This window comes from Nicotiana tabacum, chromosome 11 (genome assembly GCF_000715075.1).
Source record: "Nicotiana tabacum cultivar K326 chromosome 11, ASM71507v2, whole genome shotgun sequence".
NCBI classification, from domain to species: domain Eukaryota; kingdom Viridiplantae; phylum Streptophyta; class Magnoliopsida; order Solanales; family Solanaceae; genus Nicotiana; species Nicotiana tabacum.
In genome coordinates this window covers 2,724,913-2,752,388 of record NC_134090.1, presented here as the reverse complement: position 1 = coordinate 2,752,388, position 27,476 = coordinate 2,724,913, and the positions used below count along the sequence as shown (strand labels likewise).

At 35.9% G+C, this 27,476-nt stretch overlaps 1 long non-coding RNA gene across 6 annotated transcripts; it reads left to right on the top strand.

Moving 5' to 3' along the window:
* Positions 1-19,528: 19,528 nt before the first annotated feature.
* Positions 19,529-26,439, top strand: LOC142166173 (uncharacterized). Of its 6 annotated transcripts, none has more exons than XR_012696366.1 (5): positions 19,529-19,665; positions 20,518-20,580; positions 20,893-20,913; positions 24,751-25,062; positions 26,221-26,439. It is a non-coding gene; the product is annotated as an uncharacterized LOC142166173 (long non-coding RNA). The 6 variants fall into 6 exon arrangements; XR_012696365.1 differs by lacking the exon at positions 20,893-20,913 and adding an exon at positions 19,752-19,827; XR_012696368.1 differs by lacking the exon at positions 19,529-19,665 and adding an exon at positions 19,674-19,827.
* The last annotated feature ends 1,037 nt before the right edge of the window (positions 26,440-27,476 follow it).

Below are 27,476 nucleotides of genomic sequence, written 5' to 3'. Positions count from 1 at the left end.
TCACAACAATCAATTCTCATTGACGAAAGTCCTAACTTAGAAACCAATCTCTTCGCCTTATAGAAATCACCAGGTAAGTTGATATTAGGGTCAACTAGTTCACTCATAAGGTCAATGAAAGAGTCCATGGCTGCTTGAGAAATATTCCAATTAGATTTGATACTTAGTAATCTAACTGCAACAGACAGCTTAGAGTGCGGACTTCCTTCACGTAGTGGACGACTAGCTTCCTCTAACTGTTCATATAAACGTTTTGCGTCATTATTAGGAGTTTGTTCAACATTTTTATTGGGCTCACCCCCAAAAGCATCCGCAACCATATCCTGAATTCTAGAATCAATAATTGTATTCTCCACCGACCTACTACTTTCACCAACAACCATGTTATGAAATATACCACGGCTACTATCGATCTCTCCATGACTAGTCCACACAAAGTAATTCTCTATAAACCCCTTCCTATAAAGATGAAGCTTAACTTCCTCCGATTTTTTAAACTTCATACAATCGCACCTGACACAAGGGCACCTAATTACTCCTTCACTTTGGTATGGTGGAAGTGGCATTACATGTCTAATAAAGTCATCAACCCCTTCTACAAAATCCTCCCGCAATCCCCGCCGATTAGGATAATTTCTATTGTACATCCAAGTACGATGTTCCATCTATACAAATAAAACAAGAATAAATTAATTTATTCTATAATTATAAATTAATTATATCATTTTTAGTTAATTCAAGATAATAATTGGCTTCTAATTACACCAATTTATATCCTAAAATTTTAATTCATATCTTAAAAGTTCAATTCATATCCTAAAAGTTCAATTCACAAGAACAAATCCTAAAACCTAAAATTTCAATTCATATCCTACGAGTTTAAACATAAACTAACTAAACTAAAGAAATTCAACCCATACCCTAAAAGTTCGATTCACAAGAAAAAATTAATTTATTCTACAATTATAAATTAATTATATCTTTTTTAGTTAATTCAAGATAATTATTTTTTTTTAATTACACCAATTTATATCCTAAAAGTTCAATTCACATCCAAAAGGTCCAATTCATATCTTAAAAGTTCAATTCATATCCTAAAAGTTCAATTCACAAGAATATATCCTAAAAACTAAAATTTTAATTCATATCCTACGAGTTTAAACATAAACTAACTAAACTAAAGAAATTCAACCCATACCCTAAAAGTTCGATTCACAAGAACAAATTAATTTATTCTATAATTATAAATTAATTATATCTTTTTTAGTTAATTCAAGATAATTATTTTTTCCTAATTACACCAATTTATATCCTAAAAGTTCAATTCATATCCAAAAAGTCCAATTCATATCTTAAAAGTTCAATTCATATCCTAAAAGTTCAATTCACAAGAACAAATCCTAAAAACTAAAATTTCAATTCATATCCTACGAGTTTAAACATAAACTAACTAAACTAAAAAAATTCAACCCATACCCTAAACTAAACTAATTCATAACTAATTGACTAATTAACAAAACTAATTAGTTAATAAAACTAATTAACAAAACTAATTAAAACAAGACCTAAACCCTAATCCTCAATAAAATGCAATATTGAAACACTAATCAATTGAAACTAATTCATAACTAATAAACAAAACCTAGAAATAATAAATAAATGGGTTGTAATTCAAACCTAGAATTTTTAGGAGATGGAGAAGGAGAGGGGCAGCAGTGGCAGTGGCAGCGGCGACGGCGCGGCGACGGCGAGGGCGAGGGCTGGGAGAAGGAGAGGGGAAGGTTTTGAGTGAAGAGGGGAAAATTTCAGAGAAATGGGGGTTTCCCCCGTTTTTCAAATAAATGCTTGGTCAGTAATTTTGGTCGGTACATTAAGTGTTGACCGTTTGACCAAAAACCGACCAACTTTGGTCGGTTTTTTTTAAAAAAAAATTAAATTCTTTTTTTTGTGTGTTTTTTTCTTAAAATATTATAAACTATAAAAAAATATTATAAACTACAAGCATTTATTTTATTTAACTATGTAATTATTATAAATAATTATAAACTATAAGCATAATCTTTATAAATAATTATATTAACTATTTAATTTTAATAAATTATAATAGCATCTATCTAAGTAAATTTTCTAAGTTATAATTAAGTATGTGAGTAATTTCTCACACACACACATACACGATATTGTAATTGATGCTAATAACTTTTTTTTTCATTCGTTCATCACTAATAATGCATGACATATATTAATCGATATATAGGTCGAGACGTTTTGATGAATCATCGATTAATATTCATCGATACATCTAAGTAAGTTATAAGTCGATGAATCAATTTACAAATAGATATATTTGATGATAAAGTATATATACTAATTAGTATCTTCCCAAGTCTATCCCTAAAAGAACCCGACCATGTGGTCCTAGCGCTTCGTGTTCTTATATATATATACACACACAAACACACTTCACTGTAATACTTTAACTATATATATATAGCTTGTTATAGTATATGTTAGTGTGTATATATATAGCTTATTAAAGTTTGACCATGTTTGACCTATTAATTTAACTCGTTTACTTAATACTAATATCTTCTTTCGTTTATTTAATTTGTGATCCATATATATATATATATATATATATATATATATATATATATATATATATATATGTTAGTCGATATAGGTCAAACGTTTTGTTTTTAATATTTATCGATGCATCTAAGTAAGTTATAAGTCAATGAATCAATTTACAAATAGCATGTTATATATAGTATATGTTAGTGTATTCATTATTTATATTGCAAAAGTATTAACGAATTACATTTATATTATTTAGATAGTAAATATAAAAGTAATTCGAAAGTTTGATCAATGTTGACGTAATAACCGACCAACTTTGGTCGGTTATTTTGCAGAAAATAACAATTACCCACCAAAGTTAGTCGGTAAATGCTTCCCCTACATTAACCGACCAACGTTGGTCGGTAATTTTAAATATAAATTCTTAAATATTATAAAACATTTTAAATAATAAAATAATCATTAAAATTTAAAAAATTGGATCCAGATTACTGACCAACGTTGGTCGGTAATCTAAAATTTTCTTGTCTGACCAGCTGGGTCAATTCGTTGACCAATTTACCGACCAACGTTGGTCGGTATTTAGTTTTAAAAAAAAAAAATTCCCCAGTTTCCGTCCAACCTGGACGGTTTTTGGTCGCTTTTTTTGACTGACCAACGTTGGTCGGAAATAGTTGGTCGGTTTTTAGCAAATTTTTAGTAGTGCCTACTCTTACATTGTGGAGGTAGAGAATTTATTTTCGATAAACCCTCGACTCATAAAAAGCATTACTCAGCAGGTTTGAAAAGAAAAAATAGTTGTGAAAAGCCATATTGAGAGTAATGAAGACAGCAACGGTAAAAACAGCAAAAACAAAGCACTAAGATAACTAAAGCAAGGAAAAGGACATGTAGTAATAAAAATATAAGATAAGATAATAAGAAAGAGAAAAAATGATAATGTGTCGTGTAAATAAATATGGTTATATAATGAAAAGGCCAAGTTAAGAGTAATGAAGATAAAAACAATAACAACAGAAAAAAAAAAACGTTAAGATAATTAACATATAATAATAGAAATATCAAAATAAGACAATAAGAGAGACAAAAATGATAACGGCAAAGGGCCAAATATACCCCTGTACTTTCGAAAATGGTCTAAAAATACCCCTCGTTAAATTATTGGGCTATATATATACCCTTCCCGTCATACTTTGGAACAAATATACCCTTATTTTAGATGGAGTGCCACGTGTCAGCACCAGATGAAAACGATCCTTTTTTTTTTACCCAATCCGTTTTAAAAAAACTCACTATCCTACCCGTTTTAAAATTCAGTTTTTTTAAAGCATATATTTTGTAAAAACTGAAATTTGTTTTTATAAAAACTGAAAAAAAAAAAAGAATTTGCAAAATATAGATTTTTAAGTCTTTTCAGTTTTTTTAAAGTATGTTTTATGTAAAAACTGGAAAAAAAAAATATTTTTTTAAAAAATGCTTTAAAAACTGAAAAAAATATATTCTGTAAAAACTGGAAAAAAAAAAAGAATTTTCAAAATATATATTTTTCAGTTTTTTAAAGTATTTTTTTTGTAAAAACTGAAAAGAAAAAAAAAGATTTTGCAAACTATTTTTTATTTTTTTAAAACTAATGCATATGTAGTCCACTATTTTAGGAGAGTTTTTTTTTTTCAGTTTTTAAAAAAATATTTTTATTTCAGTTTTTACAATAAGAATACATTAAAAAAACTGAAAAGACTTAAAAATATATATTTTGCAAATTCCTTTTTTTTCAGTTTTTACAAAATATATATATTTTTCAGTTTTTAAAGTATTTTTAATTATTTATTTTCAGTTTTTACAAAAAGAATACTTTAAAAAAATTGAAAAGACTTAAAAATATATATTTTATAAATTCCTTTTTTTCAGTTTTTACAACAAAAAAAAATCAGTTTATACAAAATAAATGCTTTAAAAAAACTGAATTTTAAAACGGGTCGGGTGGTGGGTTTTTTAAAACGGATCGGGTTAAAAAAAAAAATTGATCGTTTTCATCTGGTGCTGACACCTGGCACTCTATCCAAAATAAGGGTATATTTATTCCAAAGTATGAAGGGAAGGGTATATATAGCCCAATATTATAACGAAGAGTATTTTTAGATCATTTTCGATAGTAGAAAAGTATATTTGGCCCTTCGCCGAAATGATAATGTGTCGGTGTAAATAAATAATGCTAGATAAATCACATGTCTAGTCTTCTTCTGGTGCATACATTTGTCTTGCAATCGTTCAACTAAAGTTCACTTCTGACAGGGGTGGAGCTCGCGTATCGATTAGTTTGGCCGAACTCAGTTATTTTGGTCCAATCTATATATTTGTTTTTAAAAATTTATTGAATATGTATAAATTATTAATTTAAAACTTAATAACTTAAAAGGATTAGAACCCTAAACTCATAAATTTAAATCTCGGTTCCGCCTCCTACTTCTGATTCCTCCAAATCCAAAGTATAATGTGAGGACACATAAACAGTGACTCGTAGACGTGGCATTGTTGTTCACGTACCTTGTTCGTCTTTTTTCCTTTTCGTATTTTTCTTAGTTTCTCTTTATGCACCTACACCATTGATGTCTAATAATGCCAATAGGCATAGCGGCATAATTAAAATTATGAATAATTAAAATTAAAGAAGTATCGATAAATGTATTAAATTAAGAGGGGAAAAGCTCCTTTATCATTATCTTGTAAACATAATCTTGAAAGATAAGAGCAAGATTTATTTTTCTTTTTTCTTCACCCTCACCCAAAAAAAGAAGTATAACTTACTAGCACCGATGCTATCACGTGCAATAAATATGAGTATAAGAAGTTGATCGATTGGCAAAATTTTATAACTCCGTCAAACTAGCTTATAATATCTATTGATTTATTTATAAGTTTAGTCAACATTAAGTGTTTATAATAAATCAAAATTAGCTAAAAATGTGGGTGGGGGTGGAGGTGGGATGGGGGAATCTAGCTAAAAGTTATAAGCTACTTAAACTATTTTAGCTTATAAACACTTTTAATTTAATAAAAAAAATCTAATTTTATCTTTAATATTTTTTAATTCCTAGAATACCTTTCCCAAAGCGAAACTCCTAATTTTCTCTCATTACGTATTCGTCGTTCCTCATTTTTTTTATAAATATATTTTTAAATTTATAAACCTTTGTAAACAAAAAATAATTAACAAAAGAATAAAAAAATTCTTTACAAATACTCAACTGCTTATTTTTAATTTCGACACTTTTATCCAAACATGTAGCTGCTTGTTTATAAAATTGATTCCAAAACTTACATATTTTTCATCACTTCAAACTTATTAGCTATTTATAATCAACTAACTCAAACGGAATGTAAATAATATGCACCATTGTCAATGTAAAGATATGTTGGAGTGATTTAAACGATAGCTAGCTGAAACTTTGACCTCAGAGTTTGGTCAGAATTTTGCCAAAGAATTTTTCTGTAACCTTTGTGGGCCATATCTCTCACCGTTGCTCCGGTGTCTAACATTGTTGTAACAGCGTCTCAAACGACTTTTATTTTCTCTGTGTTGGTTAATTCATTTTTGTTGTTATTATTCATCGGGTTTTACACACTTTTTATTGTCACAATCCGGAATTCCTACCCTCGGAACTGTGATGACCGATGGCGCCTAACATTTCACTTGCTAGTCAAACCAACGTTAGAACAATTTCTAGCCTTTGTAACAAATAAGATTAACTGGTACCAATTTAACTGAATAACTGAAATAGAACTGAAATAAGTGACAAAAACTATAACAACCGAAATATATAGATACAATCCCAGAACTTGTGTCACAAGTGCACGAGCACTAGAATAATACAGATAATGGTCTGAACCAAAGTAAAACTGTCTGAAATGAAATAAACAGCTAGGATAAAGGTAGAAGGGGACTTCAGAGCTGCGAACGCCGAGCAGTTGTACCTCAAGTCTCCGTCAGATGTCCGATACGAGCAATCTATTAACCGTCGTTTTGACCGACTCCAAAGTCTGCACAAGAAGTGCAGAGTGTAGTATGAGTACAACCGCCCCCATGTACTCTGTAAGTGCCGAGTCTAACCTCGGCGAAGTAGTGACGAGGCTAAGGCGAGTCAGTTATAATAACTTGTACGCGGTATAATAATAATAACAACAGGAAAGAAATGCAGGAAAAGTGAAGCAGTTAACTGATGACAATAAACTCAATCCTCGAAATCAGTAAAACCAGAAACATCAGTCCTCAGAAACTCGTACGAAAGCACTGAACGCTAACACAATGTAATAAGGAATATAAAACACACATTATGTGGTAGCGCCCAACCCGATCTCACTGTACAAACATAATCCTCTCTTATTTCACCCGTTTTGGCATGCAACCCGATCCCACTGTAATCCTCCCTTATTCAACCGTATCAATATCAATATCATTATCCTCCCTTATTTCACCTGTTGCGATATCACATATAAAACTCGTTGCGGCGTGCAACCCGATCCCACGATATCAATATTAATCCTCCCTTATTCCACATGTTGCAACGTGCAACCTGATCCATAAATAAAATCAATAAATAAAACCAACTCATTAACTCAAATCACAAGAATCTCTACGATTACATAATATGAAAGGAAAGTCATAACGGAGCCTCGTACAACTCAAGGGATGCTGCAATTAATACAAAGCAACAAGACAGTCAAATATATGACAATTAAAGTGTACAAATAAGACATTTGATGAAAGTAGCTATTAATCATGGAAGTATGGGAGAAACAAACATTTTAATATGAGAGAAACAGGTGACAAGTAGCAAGTTAAGGCATAGAAAAACAATTAAAGCATTTAACAGTTAAGACATAGAATAAAACAATTAATAATTTGAGAAAAAATATGGAAACAGATATTTTGACGGCGTATATACACTCGTCACCTCGCATATACGCCGCTACACAGGTAGTTCACATAGCACATAGCTCAAGGGTTCTTATTCCCTCAAATCAAGGTTAAACCCAACACTTACCTCGCTCTACAACAAATCAAAGCTCAATCGGGGCCTTTCCACTAAAATCCGCCTCCAAACCAATCGAATCTAACCAAAATTGACTCAATAACATCAAATAATGCTAGAGAAATCAATTACAATACATAAAGTTAAGATCTTTACACTTTTTCCAAAAAGTCAACAAAAGTTAACCCCAGGCCCGCTTGGTCAAAACTCGAGATTCGAACCAAAAATAAATTACCCATTCACCCCTGAGCCTGATTATATGATTAGTTTCAAAATCCGAACTCAATTTGAGGTCTAAATCTCAATTTTACAAACCCCTCGCCCTCCCCCTCTCAAATTCTTACCAAATCTCTAATTTTCTACTATGAAAGAACATAGATTAAGGTTAGAAATCAATGAGTTTTGATGGAAATGGAAGAAAACCAGTTAAAGTACACTAACCTATGAAAAGGGTGATGAAATTTCTCTTCAAAATTGTTTCTAGGCCGAGCTCTAATGAGAAGATGGTGAAAAATGGGTGAAATCCCATATTTGAGACATTTTAAATCACTAGCGTCAGGTCTTCATCGCGTTCGTGAAGGACCTGACGAGATCACGAATCATTGTGGCCCAAATGGCCTTCGTGTTCGCGAGACGTTCTTCGTGTTCGTAATGGTTCTTCCCCCTGGCCATCGCGTTCGTGGCCTAATGACCGCGTTCGCGTAGAACACAAGCCTAGCTCCCCCACCCCCACCCCCCGAATCCCACAAACCTTTGCATTTGCGTGTGGGTGGTCGCGTTCGCGAAGGGTAAGCCCCTCAAAGCTTAGCGTTCGCGACCTGTTTCTGTAACGACCCGATTAATCGTTTTGAATATTATAACCCCGTTCCCCCATTTACTGTTCAATTTATGCCTTGCAATTGATTTATGACTTATCAGGTTAGTTGGTTCGGGTCCGGAAGGAATTCGGAGTAAAATGAGACACTTAGTCTCATAATTAAAAAAATTAAGTTAGAAAAGTGGACCGGATATGGACCTATGTGTAAACGACCTCGGATTTGAATTTTGATGATTTCAATAGTTCCGTATGGTGATTTTGGACTTAGGAGCATGTCCGTATAATTTTTTTGGAGGTCCGTGGTGGAATTAGGCTTGAAATGCCGAAAGTTTAACTTTTGGAAAGTTTGATCGGGGGGTTGACTTTTCGATATCGAGGTCAAAATCCAATTCTGAAAATTTTAATAGGTCTGTTAGGTTATTTATGACTTGTGTGCAAAATTTGAGGTCAATCGGACGTGATTTAATAGGTTTCAGCGTTGTTTGTAGAAACGGAAAGTTTCAAAGTTCATTAGGCTTGAATCTATGTGTGATTCGTATTTTTGTTGGATGTGATTTGAAGACTCAACTAAGTTCTTATGATGTTTTAGGACTTGTTGGTATATTTGTTTGAGGTCCCGAGGGCCTCGGGTGAGTTTCGGATGGTTAACGGATCAAAAATTGAACTACAACAGCTGCTGCAATTTCCTTCTGTAGGAAATTTCTTCTGCCAGAATCGAGCCCAGAAAATCGAGCCCAAATAAATCGAGCCCATAGTCGAGGGCCACGATCGAAGGCAGGGTCGAGGATTAGGATCGAAGCCACGATCGAGCCTAGGGTCGAGGGCCACGATCGAAGGCAAGGTCAAAGATCAGGATCGAAGCCACGATCGAGCCTAGGGTCGAGGGTCACGATCGAAGGCAGGGTCGAAGACATGATCGAAGGCCAGGGTCAAGGGCCATGATCGAGGCCCAGGATCGAGGATCTCGATCGAAGGCCAAGATCGAGGCATAACCGAGGTAGTCTGGGCAGAATTATAAAGCAGGCACTTCATCCCATTTGCCATTTTTGACAAATTGGAGCTTGAGGAGAGACGATTTTTGATAGATATTCAAGGAAAACTTGAGGTAAGTCCCTTGTGATCATTTCTACTCCATAATATTGAATTATCATTGAATAATCCGACTAGATTACATGATTTTGAGGTGTAAATCGGAGATTGAAACTTAGAATTTTGGAAATAAGATTTGTAGATTTGAGGGTTGAGTTGAGGTCGGATTTTGGTAAAATTGGTATGGTTAGACTCGTGGTTGAATGGGCTTCCGGATTATGTAACTTTTGTCGGGTTCCGAGACGTGGGTCACATGGCGATTTTTGAGCTAAATTTTGGATTTTTATGGAAAATTAGTATTATCTTATGAAATTAATTCCAATAAATTTTATTGACTGAAACGAATTATTTATGACTAGATTCGAGGCATTCGGAGGCCGATTTATGAGGCAAAGGCATAGCAGAGTAAAGAATTTCACGTTTTGAGGTAAGCAACTGTTTTAAATCTGGTCCTGAGGGTATGAAACCCCGGAATTTTGTGTTATGCGATTATTTTGGAGGTGACGCACATGCTAGGTGACGGGCGTGTGGGCGTGCACCAAGGGAATTGGGACTTGGTCCGTTCCGTGGAAACTGTATAGTTGAATAATTTATTGTTAGCTATATGCTCTCTATGTATTGAAGAAATTTGACTGTAAATCATGTTAGAAATCATGCTTAGGCTATGTGATAGTACTGTTGGGAACCACAGAGGTCACATACTTATTGAATTATTTGTTAATTTCTATCTTATGCTCAGTCATGATTTTACTTGCGTATCATACCTCAGTCTTTCGTGATATTTGTTGATGCATTATGTTATCTTTGTTTGGGTTGATCTTTGTGATTTCTAAGAGCCCAAGAGACTAGAGAGATTAAGGACTGAGTAAGGTCGAGGGCCTGTCGGTGAGGTAAGGATATTATGGCACGTGAGTTGTCCATGCAGGATATTATGGCACGTGAGTTGTCTGTGCAGCACGCGAGTTGTCCGTGCAGCACGTGATTTATGTGTGCAGATTATGGCGCTTGGGCTGTAGGAGCCCCTCCGGAATCTGTACACACCCCCAGTGAGCGCGGGTACGCATTGAGTGTGAGCGCTGAGGGCTGAGAGCCGAGTGGTTGAGTTGTGGTGATGAGTTGAAAGATTGTTGCCTGAGAGGTTGTACTTGCTTTGCATTTGCTGTTGCACTTGGTTGCTATCCGTCATTATTGTGAAATCTCTGAAAGATTTTATATCCGGATTACATGAAATTGAACTGTAAAAAATTGATTTGACTTAAACTGTCGGATTTGAAAGCATGTCTATTCTTTGCTGGAATTACTGAAAGTGAACTATAACTGTGTAGCTCGTCATTATCTTCAGTTCCTTAGTTATTATTGTTACTTGCTGAGTTGGTTGTACTCATACTACACCATGTACTTCGTGTGCAGATCCAGGTGTTCCCAGACATAGCGAATGTTGATCATTTCGCGCAGTTGATTTTCAGGAGATTTTGAGGTAGCTGCCGTGTTCCGCAGACCTTGTCTCTCCTTCTCTATCTCCTTGTTTACTGTATTTGGTCTCAGACTATTATATACCATATTTTTCAGACTTGTATTCATATTAGATGCTCATGTACTCAGTGACACCAGGTTTTGGGGAGTGTTCATGTCAGTATTTGTGAGATTTTGTATTGTATTAAATTATTGTATTTTCAAACTTAAGAGAAATTTGGTTTATCGAGATTATCGGCTTGCCTAGTATCGAGATAGGCTCTATCACGACAGGTTGGGATTTTGGGTCATGACAGTTCCCCACAGGGAAAATCCATCCCTAGACCAGGTTACTCTTCGTGATCGCGGGAGTATCTTCGCGATCATGAAGAAGAACACACCAGTTAACAGCAGACCCCCAAAACCAACCATTTTTTTTAAGTTCAAATGGTCTGTAGCCTATCTGAAACTCACCCAAGCCCCTCAAGCTCCAAACCAAACATGCACATATGTGTAATAACATCATACGAACTCACTCGCATAATCAAAACTTCAAAATAACACGTAAAACCATGAATCAGACATCAAAACAATTGAAATTTTCGAAGGAACTCAAGAACATGAAACTTTACAACTGGCCATCCGAATCACGTCAAATCAACTCCATTTTTGCACAAAATTTTGGAGACAAGTCATAATTACTGAAATGAACCTACACCAAGTTTTGGAACCAAAATCCAAATCTGGTAGCAACAAAGTCAACCTATGGTCAAACTCACGAATTCTTTAAACCTTTAAATTGTTAGTTTTCAACAAATTACGTTAAATCAAGTTAGGGACTCCGAATTTGATTTCAGGCATACGCTCAAATCCTAAATCAAATACGGACCCACAGGGACCGTAAAAACACTAATCCAGGTATGTTTACACAAAATGTTTACCGTAATCAACTCGAATGAGTTTTAAAGCATGATTTTAAATTTTTATCAATTTTCTCATAATTATTTTTTGAAAAAGATACGGACTGTGCACGTAAATTGAGAAAGGCTAAACGGAGCTAGTCGAGGGCTCGGAACACGTAAATGAAAGATAAAATATAAATGACTATTAGGTCATCACATAGTCGTCTGAATGCATGTCGATGGCATGGACTATAACGCACAAAAATCAAGGAATCGTCTTGAAATCCTATTTTTTTGCCCTAAAATACCAAAAAATGAGGAACGCTCACCCTAGAGAGATGCCTATATTTGTTATATCATTTTTGATGGGCCTGCAAAGTTTTAGGCGATTCGGAGCCGGTCGCTTAGATGCATGCTGATGGCTTGGACAATAGCACACAAAAATCTGGGAATCATCCTGAATTCCTATTTTTTGCCCTAAATCGCTTAAAATGAGAAACGTTTATGGTGGAGCGATGACTAGGGGTGCTTACCGGGCAGATTCGACGGATATTTATGCTAACGATTTGGCTTACCAGTTATTGGTTTAAAATTGTAGTAGTCTGCTAGTCAACCAATAAGATATCGGGCGGATTGGTATCGGATTGGCAATTATCGGGCGATTTATCGGATTATCGATTAAGGAAAAATTTGGAGTAAAACATCACATCTGCTTTGTTTTTGCAATGATTCTGGATGAAGTAAATGAAACCTTTTATATTAAAAATTAAACTAACTGAGTAAGACTAGGAAATAGAAATTAAACCCCAATAAAGGCACTCTTCAAAGCTGAACTAAGGATTTGTTCATGCCTCAATTGGATTAAACCCCAATTGGTTGTTCATGCCTCGATAGTATTTGTAAGGTAAGGTCTAGCTCAGTAGGTGTTTGCTTATGTCCTATGCCTTTGGGATTTTACTCAAGCGGCTATGAGATTATATGCCCTCATGAGACTTTGCTGGCAGCTACACCATGATCCTCTACTTGAGGCTGCCACCAAAAGGCAAAATGAAGCTACACGATAGAGGAAACATTACCGAAGTTTTTGCCCCCCTTATTTGTACTCTTCCATTGTGGTTTCTTTTTCTTTTATTATTAATAAAATAGCTACTGGGCAGAACGCCTAGTAGTATAACTTGCCAAAAAAAAAAACTAAACTAACTAACAAAGGCTAAAATTTCTTGACTTTGCTTTGCTTTGCAAAACAAATTCATTCAAAGCTGGAGCAGGTGTAGTATTTGAGCAATGAGATTATCAACCACCTTTAGCTTAAACCATATACTTATATATATATATATATATATATATATATATATATATATATATATGGAAGTAGCAGACTAGCAGTTCTACTCTGCCCCAACTAACTTAAATTCAATACTACATCAAGGTCTACATCTCTTACTAGATCATCATGACGGGTTCCATATACCTTGGACCGACCAATATATACTACTTTATATACATAGAGGTAAAAGTGTAAGTATAAAAATTCTTAACGAGTTAACGGTTTATCCGATAAGAAAATTGAGTAATCCGCCGCCAAACCGTTAAATCATTAATTATAAAATTTTAATTCGTACATCAACCATTACCCCGATAATCCAATACTAATAAGCCAATAAGCTATTTGTGCGATTCGGTTAACGGTTACGATTCGATTTTGACCAGCCCTAGCGATGACTATTGTTCATTAGGTAATTTTTTATGGGCCCGCAAAATTTTAGGAGATTCAGAGTCAATCACCCGGATGCATGCCGATGGCGTGGACTATAGCACACACAAATCTGGGAATCATCCTGATTTCTTGTTTTTGTCCCAAAAACACCAAAAAATGAGGAACGCTCATGCCTGAGCCATGACTATTCTTTGTTAGATCATTTTTTATGGGCCCAGAAAATTTTAAGAGATTCAGGGCCGGTCATCCGAATGCATGCCGATGGCCAGACTATAGGACACGAAAATCTGGGAATCGTCATGAATTATGATTGTTTTGGCCCTAAAATGCCAAATACGAGGAACGGTCATTCTGGAGCGATACATATTGTTCATTAGGTCATTTTTTATGGGCCCGCAAAATTTTAGGTGATTTGGGGTCGATCGCCCGGATGTGTGCCGATGGCATGGACTGTAGCACACGAAAATCTGGGTATTATCTTGAATTCCTATTTTTAGGCCCTAAAATGCCAAAAATGAGGAACAGTCGCCTCAAAGTGATGACTATGTTCGTTAGGTTCATTATTTATGGGCACATAAAATTTTAGGCTATTCGGAGTCGTCGCCCAGATGCATGTCGATAACGTGGACTATAGCTCACAAAAATCTAAGAATCATCTTGAATTCCTATTTTTTGCCTTAAATTGGCAAAATATGAGGAACAGTCATTTCTGAATGATGACTATTGTCCGTTAGTTTTTTTTATGGGCCCGCAAAATTTTAAGAGATTCGGGATATGGCGCCCGGATGCATGCCGACGGTGTGGGTGATAGCACACAAAATCTATGAATCGTCCTTATTTTTTGTTTTTTGGCCCTAAAATACCAAAAATCGAGGAACGGTCGTGCCAGAGCAATGACTATTGTTTATCAGGTTATTTTCTTATGGGTCCATAAAATTTTAGGAGATTCAGGGTCGGTCAGCCCGGATGCATGCCAATGGCGTGGACTATAGCACACGAAAATCAGAAAATCATCATGGCCTCCAGTGTTTTTTCCCCAAAAGGACAAAGAGGAAAAACGATCATACCGAAGTGATGACTATTGTTCGTTAGGTTAATTTTTATGGGCCCGCAAAAGTTTAGGCGATTCAGGACCGACCACCCGGATGCATGCCGATGGCATGGACTATAGCACATGAAAATCTGAAAATCATTATGAATTCTTATTTTTTTTTGGACCTAAAATGCCTAAACGTGAGGAACAATCACCCTGGATCAATTACTATGTTTATTATGTCATTTTTTATAGGCCCATAAAAGTTTAGGCAATTCGGAGTCGGTCGCCCAGATGCATACCGATGGCGTGGACTATATCATACTAAATTCCTATATTTTTGTCCTAAATCGTCAAACAATGAGGTAAGGTCATGCCAGAGCGATGACTATTGCTCTTTAGGTCATTTGTTATGGGCTCACAAATTTTTAGAAGATTCGGAGTCGGTCATCCGGATGCATGTCGATTGTGTGGACTATAATATATGAAAATCTGGGAATCTTCTTGAATTCCTATTTTGGCCCTAAAACGCAAAATTTAGGAACGGATGTGCTAGAGAGATGACTACTGTTTGTTAGGTCATTTTTCATGGGCTCGCAAAATATTAGGAGATTTGTGGTCGGTCGCCCGGATGCATGCCGATGGCGTGGTAGCACACGAAAATACGAGAATCGTCTTGTATTATGATTCTTCTAGCCCTAAAATACCAAAAACAAGGAACGGTCATACCGAAGCGATGATTATTGTTCGTTAGGTCATTTGTATGGGCCACCAAAATTTTATGCATTTCAGGGTCGGTCGCCCGTATGTACGATGATGGCTGAAATATAGCATACAAAAAACTGGAATCATCCTGAATTCCTTTTTAGGCGCTAAAATGCCAAATGACAAGGACCAGTCACCCCTAAGCGATGAATATGTTTTTTAGGTCTTTTTTGACAGACCCGCAAAATTATAGGTGATTCGGAGTCGGTCTCCCGGATGCATGCCGATGGCTTGGAATATAGCACATGACAATCTAGGAATCATCCTGAATTCCTATATTTTGGCCCTAAATCACCAAAAAATGAGGAAATATCATGTTAGAGCGATGACTATTGTTTGTTAGGTCGTTTTTATGGGCCCGCAAAATTTTAGCAGATTCGGGGCCGGTCGCCCGGATATATGCAAATGGCGTGGACTATAGCACACGAAAATCTAGGAATCGTCCTAAATTCTTATTTTTTGGACCTAAGATGCCAAAACAAATAAGGAACGGTCGAGTCGGAGCAATGATTATTGTTCGTTAGGTATTTTTTTCTGGTCCCGCAAAATTTTAGATGATTCGGAGTCGGTCGCTCGGATTCATGCAGATGGCGTGGATTATAGCATATGAAAATCTAGAAATCGTCTTGAATTCTTGTTTTTTGGACCTAAAATGCCAAAAAATGAGGAACACTCGCCCCGAGCGATGACTATTGTTCCTTAGGTCATTTTTTATTGTCCGAAAAGTTTTTAGGTGATTCAGGTTCAGTTGCCCGGATGGCATGGGATATAGCACACGAAAATTTAAAAATCGGGCAGAATTTCAATTTTATGGCCCTAGAACACCAAAAATGAGGAATGGTCATGGCAAAGTGATGATTATTGTTCCTTAGGTTATTTTGTATGCTCGGACAAAATTTTAGGTGATTCGGGTTCGATCGCCTAGATGCGTGCAAATGGCATAGGCTATATAGCACACGAAAATCTAGGAATCGGGTGGAATTCTCGTTTTATGGCCCTAAAATGCCAAAAAATAAGGAACGATCATGGAGAAGCGATAACTATTGTTCCTTATGTCATTTTTTATTATTCATCAAAATTTTAGAGGATTCGGGTCCGGTCCTCCGGATGCATGCATATGGCGTCGGTTATAGCATACGAAAATTTGGGAATCATGCGGAATTTTAGTTTCATAGCCCTAAAATACCAAAAATAGAGGAACGGTCATGGAGAGGCGATTACTATTTTTCCTTAGGTCGATTTTTGTGGTCCGGTAAAATTTTAGAGGATTCGGTTCCGGTCATCCCGGATGCATGCAGATGGCGTGGGCTATATCATACGAAAATCTTGAAATTGGGCAAAATTCTAGTTTTATGGTCCTAAAACACCAAAACAAATGAGAAACGGCCATAGAGAGGTGATGACTATTGTTCCTTAGGTTGTTTTTTATGTTCCAACAAATGTTTTGGCGATTCGGGTTCGTTCACCCGTATGCATGCAGATGGGCTATAGCACACAAAATCTGAGAATCGGGCGGAATTCCAATTTATTGGCCCTAAAATACCAAAAAATGAGGAACGGTTATGGCGAGGCGATGACTATTATTCCTTAAGTCATTTTTGAACAAGTTCGTTCACCCAGATGCATGCAGATGGCATGGGCTATAGCACAAGAAAATCTGGCAATCGGGCGAATTTCCCATTTTTATGACCCCTAAAACATCAAAAATTGAGGAACAATCGTAGCGAGACGATGAATATTGTTCCTTAGGGCATGGTCCGGCAAACCTTTAGGCGATTCAAGTCCGGTTTCCCAAATGCATGTAGATGGCGTGAACTGTAGCACACGATAATCTGAGAATCGGCCGGAATTCAAATTTTATGGTCTTAAAATGCCAAAAAATGAGAAATGGTCATTGAGAGGTGATTATTAATGTTTCTTATGCGTTGTTTATGGTCTGGGGAAATTTTAGAGGATTCGGATCTGCCCGCTTGGATGCATGGAGATGGCTTGGCAATAGCACACCAAAACTTGGAAATCAGGTGGAATTCCACTTTTATGAACCTAAAACGTAAAAACACGAGGACCGGTCATGGTGAGGCGATGATTATTGTTCCTTAGGTTATTTTTGATGGTCCTGTAAAATTGTAGGTGATCCGGGTCCGGTCGCCCGGATGCATAGACATGTCGTGGGCTATAGCACATGAAAATATGTGAATAAGGCGAAATTTTAGTTTTATTGCCCAAAAATGCCAAAACAAAGAGGAACGTTCGGTCATGGTGAGGCGATTACTATTGTTCCTTAGGTCATTTTTTATGGTCCGGCAAAATATTAGGCGATTCGGGTCCGGTCGCCCGGATGCATGTAGATGGCGTAGGTATAACACACATAAATCTAGAAATCAGGCGAAATTCCAGTTTTGTGGCTCTAAAACACTAAAAAATGAGGAAGAATCATGACGAGACGATAACTATTGTTCCTTAGTTCGATTTTGATGGTCCGACAAAATCTTAGGAGATTCGCGTCCGGTCGCCCGGATGCATGTAGATGGCGTGGGCTATAGAACATAAAAATTTGAGAATCGGGCGGACTTTCAGTTTTATGCCCTAAAACGCCAAAAAATGAGAATGGTCATGGCAAAGCGATGACTATTGTTACTTAGGTTATTTTTTATGGTCCGACAAAATTTAGGCGATTCGGATCCGGTCCCCCGAATGTATGCACATGGAGTGAGCTATAGCATACGAAAAATTTGGGAATCGAGCGAAATTCCAGTTTTATGGCTCTAAAACGCCAAAAAAGAGGAACAATCATGGCAAGGCGATGACTATTGTTCCTTAGGGAATTTTTTATGGTGCAAAATATTTTTAGGCGATTCAGGTCCGGTCGCACGGCTGCATGCAAATGGGGTGGGCAATAGCACATAAAAATCTGAGAATCGGGCAGAATTTCAGATTATGGCCCTAAAATGCCAAAAAATAAGGAACGGTCATGGAGATGCGATGACTATTGTTCACTTGGTGTTTTTGATGGTCCGCAAAATTTTAGAGGATTCGGGTCTGGTCGCCTGGATGCATGCAGATGGCGTGGGCTACAAAACACAAAAACCTGGAAATCGGGCGGAATTTCAGTTTTATGGCCCTAAAACGCCACAAAATGAGGAACAATCATGGTGAGCCGATGATTATTGTTCCTTAGGTCATTTTTTATGGTCCGACAAAATTGTAAGTGATTCGGGTCCGGTCGCCTGGATGCATGCAGATGGCGTAGGCTATAGAACATGAGAACGTGAAAATCGGCCGGAATTCAAATTTTATGATCCTAAAACACCAAAAAATGAGGAACGGTCATGGTGAGGCGATGATTATTGTTCCATAGGTCATTTTTGATAGTCAGACAAAATTGTAAGCGATTCGGGTCTGGTCGCCCGGATGCATGCAGATGGCTTGGGCTATAGCACACAAAAATCTGGGAATCGGGTGAAATTTCACTTTTATGGCCCTAAAGCCCACAAAAAGAAGAAGGAAACGACAAAATTTTGGGAGATTCGGGTCCGGTCGCCCTAATGCATGTATATGGCGTAGGCTATAGCACATAAAAATCTAGGAATCAGACGGAATTCTAGTTTTACGGCCCTAAAACATCAAAAATAAGGAACGATCATGGCGAGGCGATGGCATTATTTTTTAGGTCGTTTTTGATGGTCCGACAAAATTTTAGGGGATTCGGGTCCCGTCGCCCGGACACATACAGATGACATGGGCTATAGCACACGTAAATTTAGGAATCATCCTTAATTCCTATTTTGGGTCCTAAAACACTAAAAATGAGGAACGGTCATATTTGAGCGATGCCTATTGTCGTTAGGTCGTTTTTTTATGGGCCCGCAAAATTTTAGCCGTTTCAGAGCTGGTCGCTCGGATGCATGTAAATGGCGTGGACGATAGCACACAAAAATCTAGGAATCGTCTTGAATTCCTCTTTTTTTGACCCTAAAATCACTACAAAAATAGGTAAATTACGGAAGTTTATTTGCGGAGGGTATAAGTGACCTTCGGAATTTGCATATATTTGCGGTAATTTATTTTCCCCCACAAAATTATACAATTTACGGGGTTATAAACTTTTGCAACCCTAAAAAAAAAGGCGCCTAATTTATTTCACACTCCCTACTTTTTTCCCCAGCCTTTTCAGTCTAGAAACTTCTGCCTTTCACACTTCCGCCTAGTAGACTCTCTCTCTCTCTCTCTCTTTCTGCAGGAAACCACAATCTCTTTAAATTGAAATTCTCTCTCTACAGGTATTTTGATTTTGAATATATATATTGTTAAATTCTCTCTCTACAGGTACCATTTCACCCATTTGATGAACAAGATATTTTTTCAGCCATTGTGGTATTTTAGGAACAAGATATTTTTTACCAGTTGAAATCAATTCACGTTGGTTGTGGGATTAACAGGAGGTTTAACTTTTCTACCAATTGCTTGTTCCCCAATTACTACTTCTTATGTTAGATGCTTTTTGATTTGTACCAGATTTTTCCTTTCTTCATTGTTAATGGAAGTATTATTTTTAATAGTTGTGAAAATTTTCGAAAATTTATATGCACTAGAAACGTTTTACTTTTTTGCTTGTTCTTCACTGAAAAATGGGTTAACTTTGCTGAAGTTCTAAGGATTTGAAGTCTAGTATTTCTTTTTCTTACAATCAGTTTGCATTTTTTTCTTTACTTTTGATTGATCCTACAAAAATCTAAAACCACATTTATTGTTTAGAGTTTTGACATAAATATTACCATGTTTGTCTAGGTATAATACTTTAAAGTTGGCCATCTCCTTTTACTGTTTAGGGTTTATTTTTTTATTTTTTATTTTATTGTTTTGGTTCAGTAATTTAGATAATTTAAATTGCATGATGGATAATCTAGTTCAGGCAGGTTTCTTCTATTTCTGGGTTTTTGAATTTGATTATAGGCACAACATTTTACTTAAGGTGTAAGAATTATTGACTTTTACTTTTGTCTCATGGAAGTTTGGTTTAAAAAATAAAAACTGAAAAGTTTTCTGTATTTGTAATTCTACTTTGTGTAAATTTTTAATTTGTCAAATATTTTTCTATTTCGAGTATAATTGTTGTTGTTTTGATCAAATAGGACTGAGAGGCTGATTTATCAAAAAATATAGTAGAAGGTTTTGGAATTCTGTCGATATCGGAGGTAAGAAATATATTTTTGTATGTTTCAATTCATTTTTAAGTATTTTTTGTTCCTTCAAGTTGTTTAGTAATGTGTAAGTCGTTAGTTCTCAAATAACTTTAGATATAGAAATTTACTAATTATTGTTGGGACATGTGACTATGACTATATATGCAAATACATTCTCTGTTTCGGAATTCTCAATTTTTTGTAGTGTTTATGATTATTGATGGCTTTTTGCTGTATGTATTTATTGCTTCATAGTTAATATTTTGTATTCATATTTTCTATCTAATAAAAGAAAACTGATATTTTCTCTTTATATTCTTAAAGGTTCATCTGCTGCACTTGAAGGTTAATACTTTCCTATGGATAAATTTTGGATTAGAAAGCCAAGGAACACCACTGAACATTTGCTTGGTTTAAATCAATTTTTAGATTTAGCATTTGCTAATGCTGTTGTGGGAGATAGAATAAAATGTCCTTTTCCAAGTTGTGGATTCACAAAGTGGCAGACTAGAGATGTAGTGCTTGATCATTTGATTTGCAAACCATTCCCTCAAAATTATGTCACTTGGAGTATTCATGGTGAAAGGAACGTGTTGCCTAATTCTAGAAACATTGAGGTTATACAAAATACATTACCTCCTGAAAATCCTGTAGAATTACTGATCAATGAAGCATTTGGGGGCCTAACGCACGATGGGGTTGATGTAGGTCCATCACAAGTAGTGGGTGGTGAAAAAAGGTTAAATGATGAGCCTGCTTCAAATGACAAAGACTTTTTCGAGTTGCTTAGAGATGGAAGTCAAGAATTGTATTAAGGGTCCATGTACTCAAAACTAGAATTTTTATTAAAATTGTATCACATAAAGTGTTTGTCTAGGCTAAGTGACAAGGAAATGACCATAATACAAGATTTTTTGAGGGACACATTTACATTTGCAAGGATCCCTGCTTCTTTTTATGAGGCCAAGAAAACCATTAGTAAGCTTTGTCTTGATTATATCAAGATAGATGCTTGTCCAAATGATTGTATGTTATTTTGGTGGAATGATACTAATGAGGAAACATGTAAGTATTATCACACTTCTAGGTGGAAGCCTAACAAGAAGAGAAATGAAAATCTTGTGTCTGCTACAGGTAAGAAGCAAACCAAAAGGAAAACTAAGAAGCCTGCAAAGATTTTGCGTTACTTTCCATTAAAACCAAGGTTGCATAGATTGTCCATGTGCTCTAAAATAGCAAAACATATGAGATGGCATGCTGAAGATGGTAAAGAGAAGGAATCATGAGTCATCCTAGAGATGGTGAGGCATGGAAGAGGTTTGATACAACTTTTCCTGAATTTGCTTTTGATCATCGAAATGTTCGGCTAGGTCTAGCTAGTGACTTCAATCCTTTTGGCACGATGAGTACTAATTATAGCATTTGGCCAGTTGTTTTAGTTCCATACAACCTTCCTCCTTGGTAGTGTATGAAACAACCAAATATTATTCTCTCAATGATCATTCCTGGTTCACGTACGGTGGGAAATAACATAGATGTTTACCTACAATCCCATATTAAGGAGTTAAATGAGTTGTGGAGTGAGGGTATCGAAACCTTTGATTCATCACAGAAAGAGATGTTTAGATTACGAGCAGCTCTTATGTGAACAATTAATGACTTTCCTGGACTCGATATCTTATTTGGCTGGAACTCACATATTGGTTTAGCATGTCCCACTTGTAATTTTGATGCAGAACCTTATCAGCTTCGGCATAGTAGAAAGTGGTGCTTTATTGGTCATCGTAGATTTTTAGCAAGAAATCATAAATTTAGATTGATGAAGCATCGCTTTGATGGAAATGTGGAGGAAATAAATCCACCAAGAAAGTTATCCGGATCTGATATTTTGCAATAAGTGAAAGATATTGATGTTACATTTGGAAAACCATCTGAGTTGAATAAAGAAGGAAAAGATTTAGACAAAGAAATATTAGACAAGGTGCAGCACAACAATGGAGGAAAAAAAGCATATTCTTTAATCTTCCATATTGGGAATTCAACTCGTTGCACCATAATTTAGATGTCATGCACATCGAAAAGAATGTGTTTGACAATATTATATATTCATTGCCTAATGATAAAGACAAGTCAAAAGATAATACTAAGGCACGAAAAGATTTACAAGATATGGGTATAAGGCGTGATCTTTGGCCTGATGAGAATAATGATTGTCGGCTTGCTGTGTTTACCATTCCAAAGGAAAATAAAGTGGCCTTCCTCACAACTTTAAAGAATATTTCAGCGTCGGATGGTTATTCGAGTAATATTTCGGATTGCATTGATCCGGACCAAAGGAGAATCTTTGGATATCACATCATTATGGAACAATTGCTACCAATAGCAATTCGCAATGTGTTGCCAAAGGAGGATGTTGCAGTCTTAGTAGAGCTTTCTTCTTTTTTTAGAGAACTTTTTCTTAAAAGTTTGAGTTTGGCGGATCTAGAAAAGTTACAAGATCGCATTTTGCCCACCATTGTTCCTTACTATAATGGTTCATTTAACTGTCCATCTAGTAGATAAAGCAATACATGTACATTACAGGTGGATGTATTTTATTGAAAGGTAAAATATTTCTTATTCGGAATTTTGATATATGTTATATTAATTCAAGTTAAGTGCTTGTTCTAAACCTGTTTCATTTCATGTTATAGACTGTTAGGTCATTTTAAGTCCCTCGTAGGGAATAAGGCACAACTAGAAGGTTCCATAGCTGAAGGTTACATTGTTGAAGAAGCTCTAACTTTTTGTTCTCGTTACTTTGAGGGGATTGAGTCAAGGCAGAATAGGCCCAGACGTGTAAATGATGAACCAAATCTTAATGACGCTTCTGAAATATCCTCTATCTTCCCTCCACAAGGTAAACCGGTTGGAGGCTCCTCAACATTTCCCTTGACTCCATTAATGAAGACGCAAGCTCATTGATATGTCTTATTTAATTGTGCAACAATGAAGCCATTTATTGAGTAAGTAAACAAAATTGATATGAATAACAGCAAAAGTTTAGAGTTAAATTGATTAAAATTGATATAGTTAGCTCATTTGAAGTGAGTTTAGGGATCACATAAGAAAGAGCACAAGAGGGCGGAGACCTTCAGCATCAGATTTAGAGAGGAGGGTTAATAGAGAGTTTCCTGATTGGCTCCCAAAGCGGGTGAGTGAATGGTATAATAACATTTGCTTTACGTAGCTATTCTCCTTGGATTTAATATGCTTCACTATAATAAGTTTGCTATTGTTAGATTATGAACCCATAAATTGCAGACACTATCTCTACCGATCTGAAGTTCCTAGCACGAGGTCCAGCGCCAGATGCTAGAAGGTTCACTGCTTATAACATCAATGGATTCAAATTTTGAGTTTTGTCTAGAGATCAAGGATTAAAAACTCAAAATAGTGGAGTTTTTCTTATCCCTGACACCTCTTGTGTTGCATCTAGTGCTGATAGAAGTGCAAGGCAAGTAAACTTGTCGTACTATGGGAAGTTAGAAGATATTATTGAGCTTAATTACTATCGATTCACGGTTGTGCTCTTCAAATGCTAGTGGGCTGACACTACTCGTGATAGAGGGTTCAAAAAAGATGCTTGGAATTTTATTGATTCATATTGGTGATCGTGAGGATGAGATATATTAGTATGAGATATATGCTCGAATAGGGTTAGGTAGATATAGAAACTTTATATAGTTCATTTCAATTTATCTCCAATTGAAGTGTAGTTGATCGATTGAAGGATATAAAAGTTTATATTATTGGATTTCAATTGGTCTCGAATTGATAAAATCTTCGATAATAATAATTTCTTGTTATTGTTTCTTTTCTGAAGATCTCTAAAAGTTTTGGTGTAGCTTTTTTTTTTTTTTGGTTAGATATTGTTTGAAATTTGTTTTTTCTATCACGTGCCGTTGTACCACTGATTAACAATCAACAAGAAATTCATTTGAGGGTCCTCTTGTAATTCTTTATATACTCCACCAGCACTTATTACTGGTACTTGTGTATTTATCATGGCTCATTTGGTGATCTAAGGATGTGTGGAAGATTTAAAAAATTAAGCGCAAATGTATCTGATTTCCTTACTTTGCCAGATGGTCAATATATAATGTTGGCTCATAGTTCTTTGATTATGGGTATTGTGTTTAGGAAATAATTGAGCTAGAAGTGAGTGAAAGTACAGTGGATGAGTCTCAAATTTCTCCAAATGATGTTGTTGTTAAGGTGCTAGGCAAAGAGCATCGATGTTTGAGATTAGGAACTACTCCAAGCAATACTTTCAGACAGACATATCTTCGTCTTGGTAATATTAGAATTGTGAGTAATAATGCTGGATGTTCTTCTTCTGGATGCCAATAGAAGTATGATCAATTGTTGAATACCCACAAAGCATACATGTTAATGAAGGAAGGGTCGATACCAGAATAAGTTGATGGGATCTTTGGTTCTCCTCCTACAACAGTAAACACTAAGTACTCTTATTTCTGGTATATTGTGCAATTTTATTTTTTATTTGATAGTTTATTATATTGTGAATTCGTTGCACTTCCACATCGATGTCCTTTCAACTTGAGAAATGGGCTTATTATTGGCAGTAGCGTTTACGTTCTCATCAGGTGACAGAGTGCTCTTGGATTTCATATCCTCTTTCGGGCTTAATTGATGCCTGGAATTGCAAATGCTAAGGGGTAAATTTTTCTGCTTAAGCTCACCTTTCTTTCTTTCTCCCAATGCACCAAATATCTTCTTGGCCAGCTTTCCCAAATTTCTCTTTCGAGCTAATTGCTTATCCTTCCTCAGTTTTCATATTTATACAGCCAGCCAGCTTTACTACATTGTGATGCTTTCCCATTTTTCATCTTTGTGTCGTTATCTCTATCGGTGTTTGATGTGTTTATATCTACTATAGTTAAGTCCTTCTCCTGGATAAGACAATCTGAATCCTTTGCTCTACTGATGCCATTCATGTTACTAGTGGAAGGTCGGTTTTCTTTCCAAGATGTACTTTCATTTTGAAGCTTAGCTTTCTTAGAAAGAGAAGAGCTCTTAAGCCTCTTGTGTTTGTGATTTCTTGAATCAGAGGTCGAGTTCTTTGAAATTCTTGGTGAGTTGTTTATTGCCCTATGCAAAGTTCGAGCTAATTCTTGGAAGCATGACTTGTTTGCTAATTACATGTTAATTAAATCTGTTTTGAGTACCAAATTGAGCATGTACTACGGTGCTCCTAAGAATAACTAGATAAGATAGAATGCGGAAGTGGTTGCATTGTTTGATAATCTATTTGCTTTTGTCTAACTACTTAAACACTCCCTTAGGTAGAGCCGTAGGACTCTATCATCAGAAAATATTAAAATGAATAGGGCAATAAACAGTGGTGCTTCTATATTTTTTCTCCTATGGGGTGGGAGTTTAGTTGATTCAACTATGACTAAACTGCCTGTTGATAATGGATGTAGTTTGTTGGGGTTTAATTGAAATATATCTTTCATCCCAATAACTTGTTTATGATAAAAGCTTTCATTTTGTTGGTTTAAATAGATAACATATATTTCATCTTAATGTGACTTGTTTGCTGATACTCCTAATAGTTATATTTTTTTTTTTTACTTTTTGCTGCAGCCAAGTGATAGAGCTAGTGGACCCGTTTCACCCACTGATGCAAGAAGATCTTCTGGCGCTAGTAATTCCAGCGACAGCCAATGAAATTCATTTTAATTGAAGTGGATGTATTAGGATAATGTGATTAGCTGACTAACATGGATAATTAATTGTGCTCTAATTTAGCTTGATGCCATATGATACTACTCTATCATAGTATTTTGCGTGGTTAATGAAATGTTGATGCTTCTTAATTTTAATGTTTTGGTTTAAGCATTAATATTTCAATTTATATTAGGGAAAAAGTATGGCATATTGATGATAAAATATCAATTAAAATATATTTAAAAATAGATGGGGTTAAAACCCAAAAAAAAGAAATAAAAATAAATTTTGATAGCATACACATAAGACATTGTGGGAGTTTACAACCCCTAAACCCAAAAGAAAAATTAAATTTAAGAAATCAAAATCTAATTTCTGCGCATGAGATTGCGGGGGTTAAAATTGTAATTTGCGGAGGTTAAAAACCTTCGCTATTTGCTGTAACGGCGGTTTGGAAAACCCTAGCATTTATCTGCTGCAAATAATAGTAGTGATGCTTACCACGGGGTCTGCCCAACCATCATGACAGTAAATAGCGGAGGTTTTTAACCTCTGCAAATTGCAATTTTAACCTCCGCAGTTTATCCATTTTTTTGTAGTGAATGCCAAAAAATGAGGAACGGTCATGGCGAGGCGATGATTATTGTTCCTTAGGTCATTTTTCATGGTCCGGCAAAATTGTAGGCGATTCAGGTCCGGTCCCCCGAATGCATGCTGATGGTGTGGGTTATAGCACACGAAAATCTAATAATCGGGCGAAATTCTAATTTTATGGCCCTAAAAAGCCAAAACACGAGGAATGGCCATGGCGAGCCGATGACTATTGTTCTTTAGGTCATTTTTTATAGTTGGACAAAATGTTAGGTGATTCGGGTCTGGTCACCCAGATGCATGCAGATGGCATGGATTACAGCATACGAAAATCTCGGAATCAAGCGGAATTTCTAGTTTTATGGCTCTAAAACGCAAAAATGAGGAATGGTTATGGAAAGGAGATGACTATTTTTCCTTAGGCCATTTTTTATGGTCCGACAAAATTTTTAGGGAATTCGTGTCAAGTCGCCCGGATGCATGCAGATGGCGTGGGCTATAGCACACGAAAATCTGGGATCAGGCGGAATTCTAGCTTTATGGCCCTAAGACGCCAAATAATGAGGAATGGTCATGGCGAG